Source organism: Cryptomeria japonica, chromosome 6, assembly GCF_030272615.1.
Source record: "Cryptomeria japonica chromosome 6, Sugi_1.0, whole genome shotgun sequence".
NCBI classification, from domain to species: Eukaryota; Viridiplantae; Streptophyta; class Pinopsida; order Cupressales; family Cupressaceae; genus Cryptomeria; species Cryptomeria japonica.
Genome location: NC_081410.1, coordinates 182,504,006 through 182,509,151, shown reverse-complemented (window position 1 = coordinate 182,509,151; position 5,146 = coordinate 182,504,006).

Genomic DNA, 5,146 nt, shown 5'->3' with positions numbered 1-5,146 from the left:
GGTTGGGAATCTTCTTGAGGAAAGACATTAGTTTTATCTTTCAAAGGAAGAACTTCAAGAACGATAGGAATGTCAAGTTTGGGTGTTCTAGGTTCACTTAGAGATAGGATCATATCTTTTGTCCACTTTTGATAAGATTTGAAAAGATGATCACTTCACGGAGGAAGAGATTGGAATTGTTTAGGCCAAAAATAATCAATAGGAACGCTAGAAGTTCTTTCAGCTGGTTTAAAGAGACTATGATTGACAGTAACAACTTCACCATTATGGAGAAATTTCAAACACTTGTGAATAGGAGAAGCAATAGCTTTCATGGAAGATAGCCAAGGATAGCCTAGCTTCACACGAAATTGTTCAGATGATGGAATAATAGCAAAGTCCACATCAAGGGATTTGTTATGGACCTCAATAGGTAATGTAATAGAACCAATTGTAGGAGAAGAAAATGCATCAAATAGTTTCACAACCACATTTGTTTCATCATAGATCACTTGATTCAATTGCAAAGTAAAAAGAAATTATTCAGTAATGATATTAACCATACAAGAAGGATCAATAAGCACTCCACGGCAAGGTGTATTCTTGACTTTTGCAACTATATATAAAGGACCATCAGGTGCCCTGATAGTTTCACTAGAATCAAAGGTGATGGAAGGTTCTTTAGGGATTTTTTGCTGCTCTACAAAGTTAATCACATTCGGAGTCATAGACACAAGATCATCAGGTGAGACAGAGGAATCATTAGTATCAATCGCATTAGAGGTATGAGAAGGTAATGGATCAGTAAAAATCTTAAGATTTTGGTTAGGAGGAGCTACAGATGTGTTGCCTTCATCATTCACACCAGAAACAGAGATAGTATTATTATCAATCAAATCTTGAATTTTACCCTTTAAAGCAAAACATTTTTCAGTATCATGCCCAGGATGATGATGAAATTGACAAAAAGATTTGTTATCAAAATAGGGTGAATTAATCTTTGTAGGATCTATTTTCTTTATAGGAGGAAGAGTAAGCACATTTTGTTCCAATAACTTATTCATAATACTATGCAATGATTCATTCAAAGGAGTAAACTTTCTTTCTTTCTTGAAAAACTTAGAAATAGGAGGCACACCTCATGCCGCATTCACATTGTTGTTGATGATGTTTTCATTGAATTTAATGGACTCTCTGTTCGGTTTAAACTTCCCAAATGGTTGTTGACTACTATCACCCTTATCACTCAGAGCCATAGGATTTGCTTGTTCCATTTGACTCACAGTCAGTTGATAATTGTGAAGAGTTGCACACAACTGTTGGAAAGAAGTAAACTCAGAAAACAAAAGTTTTTCTCTAATATCTTTTTGTAAATTAGAAATAAAGATTCTTTAAATATCATTATCAGGTACTGGAAAGGAAATTTGAGCATACAAATGCTTATATCTACCAATGAAATCGGTCACTTTTTCTTTAACACCTTGTTTACAATGCATTAAATCAATCAAAGTAACTTTAGGACTTATATTGTTTTGAAATTGTTGAATAAAAGCATTTGCAAGTTGTTCGAAAGAAGTAATAGAATAAGAAGGCAATGAGCAATACCATTGTAGGGCTTTATCTCTTAATGTTCTAGTAAACAGTTTTGCAAGCAACCTTTGGTCATAAGCAAAATCGGTACATATTGTTTGAAAGGTCTTAACATGTGTTAGAGGATCACCCTTACCATTATAAAGCTCCAAATGCGGAATTTCAACATGTTTAGGGGGGATAGCTCGAACAATGTCAAGAGAAAGTGGACTCGCAACATCAAATGTGGGCACACTAAACTTAGATTGATTCATAGAGGCGATTTGTTGCTGTAAAGAAGAGACAGTTTGTGCAAGATTGTTAATGGTCGCTTCAGTCGAAGAGTTCATATTAGACGTGTTAGATTGTGATGGAGGTATTATGTTATTGAAAGAAGGTAGAGAGTAGGGTGGTGGGACACTATGATAGTTAGTCATAGGAGATGATTGGAAAGGAGGAACACTACAAGGAGGAATGGAATGGTTAAATGAATTGCCCCCTTGCGTCATGTTCATTTGTGGAGATATAATAGGAACACTCATTGAAGGAATGCATGAAGAAGTTGGATTGAATGAAGGAAGAGGGTTGATTGAAGAAGAGGGATTGCCCCCATGACTAGTGATCATAGGAGGAATGTCTTGTATTGAAGTAGTCATTATGTTTGATGTAAAAGTAGGTATACTAGCAATAGGAGTTGTCAAAGGAATAGAATGATTGACTTGAGTAGGAGGTTGTGTATAACCTAAAGTTTCAGTACAACTCTTCATAGGCATCACATTTGAATCCACAATGTGTGCAATACCACGCAAAATATCAATTCCATTCTTATCACTTTGAACCATACGTTTTAGATCCTCAATTAATGAAAGAGCTTCGCTATCAGGGTATTCTTGAGACATCCATTGTCGAAAATCATCAAATTGGTTATCCAATTTCGAAAGTTGTTCTACAGAAACCTCATGGAGAGCTTCTTCATCATTAAGAGGATTAGAGGAATTACCCATGTCCTTGTTAAAAAGGCCATTCAAATTAGGTTCCATCTCCTCAGTAATTAAACCTTGGAAAGACTTAATTCTAAGGCTTCATCTAACGGGAATAGTGTAAGTAGGGCTTATTGTTGTAAAACTCATGCACTAATGAGAGAGAGAAGATTTTGAATTTTAGAGGTAGCAAATTTCAATAAAATGAGCCAATCTCCTAGATTTAAGCTGTTAAATGCAATTAGGACAATCTCTCAAAATTTCGGAAAAAATGTCAGGGACCGTGGCGAACGGAGTGCACACGGTCCTCGCAACTTTTTTCGAAATTTTCAGGGATGAAAGCTATGATGATTTTAAAGCTAATCTAAAAAAATTGAGTGATTTTACGATCTGTAGATAGGCCAAATTAAAGTTGCAATCTCAAATTTGAACCCTACCAAGATTGTTGAAAAATGTAAAATTTGAATTTTGAAAAAGAGAGGGAAACTGAAATTTTGAATTTTATGATTTTAGAAGGAATACTAAAAGCAATGCAAGTTTTGAAATTTAAAAGTTGACTCGATTTCATGCAAAATTCGAATTTGAAGGTGGAAATCAAAGTTGTTCCAATTAAACACTTAATTTCAAAAGTCACAAAATACAAAAATTTGAATAAAACACTGAAATTTCGAATGAATGCCAACACACTTTTTAGATTTAGGACTGTAAGAATCACAATTTTGATATGCATTTCAATTTCAACAATTTTTGAATGATTATAAGCCTTTATCCAAGCAATCACTAGACCAACTCTGACTTTAATTTTGAAAGTGTTAGAATTGATAAAATCAGCCAAAATTCTGGATTTTAGCAGAAAAATACAGTAAGATCTAGCTCCCGAAATTTCAGAAAAAATGTCGGGGACAATGGTGCTCGGGGTGCACACAGTCCTCGCAACTTTTTTCCAAATTTTCAGGGATGAGAGATATTGTGATTTTATTGCGGAATCCAAAGTTACAGCTGATTTGGAAGTGTTTTGATTAGTGAAATTATCAGTCAAAGGTTGAATCAAGAAGGTTTTAAAAATTAGGGTTTTGACATTTAACCACTTAATTTTCAGAATTAAAGCACAAATATGAATTGACAATTTGCAATAGAAGGGTAGATCTGAAACCAGCATTAACAATTAAACATTTCACAAGCTTAATTACTAAAAAGAAAATTTTAGGGTTTTTATGCAATCAACCTCTAAAATTTGCAAAAGATCAAACATGGAAATGTAATTAAGGAAGCAAATTTTTCAGATCTAACCATGAATAATCAGAATGAGGATGTTCACGTCGGGTTCACCAAAATGTAAAGCGGAAAAATCAAACCCTAGTCGTTCTCCCCTCCCCAACTCCAAGGAGAGAGAAGGGAGAGTCACTAGGGTTGATAGTTTTCACTTAGGAGAGACTTTACATTCAAAAGAGGGGTTGAAACCCACAAGATCCAATCCCACGCAATGCAAGATTGGATTCTATATGAGTTTCAAGGGTTAAGACATCAAGGATACCCTCTTTTGTAAAGAATGTAGATAGAAAGATTGAATTAGGAATGCATGTAGAAGCAAGAAAGATTCACTTATAAACAGAGATAGGGATATGGGATGAAGCTGCGGACCTAGAATTAGCAGTAAAATGTCGAGACGGTGCTGTTCTGCAAATTTGAGCGAAAGTTGATAGGACGATGGCACCCGGCGTGCACACGGTGCTTCGAAAAATCCGCGAAACGAAGGGGGATCTATTCTTCTCTGCACAAGGATTCCAGATCTTCAATTACAGCCGCGTACTTGCAACCTACACACAGAAAAGAGAGGACGATTGGGGGGTTAGGGATGAGGGGTTTCCTTTAGGTCAAACCCCAGTTTTGGAATTAACCAAGAAATGAGAATGTTGTAAATGTAAATGTTTGTAATGTAAACAAGTACTGATACCTTGTTGTAAGAATGTTTGTATTCTTACATGCGAAGGTGTATGTAGTATGTTGTATGTTGTATGTGATCTCCTCTTCAATGGTTGAATCCTTGTCTTGAATGCAACACTTAGCCTTGAATGGAGACTTAGAATGCTCAACTGCTTGAAGGAATGCTTGAATGCTTGAATGTTTGAATGTTTGAATATCGCTTTCGCCTCTTGCTCGCATATGTTTTTCTTCCTTTCCTTTTTCCTCCCTCAAATGGGAGGGGAAATGTAGTTTATATACTTGTCAATTAGGGCTGATAGATTGATTTTCCTGACCTTAGGCCGACCAGGAAACATTATTTCCCGAATTGCAAACTTAAAGACCCGATGCCCAAAAGAGACTGGGCCCAAAATAGGGCCAAGGACCAGGGCGCTGGGCGCCATGGTCCTGGGGGACCAGGGCGCTGGGCACCATGGTCCCACCTCTTGGGATAGCAGGGTGCAAGGAGGGATCAGGCCAGGGTGTAGAAAAATGCAGTTTTTGGTGTCGTAAACAAGTTTCGGGGTCTCCATTCAGGTTCAACATTGCGCTGCCATCGTGAAGACCCAAATGCAGTCAAAATTGCAAGTGTCACAATTTTAGGATGCTACACAACCATATCAAGCAATCTAGGACCAAATTGACATCATGTTGGA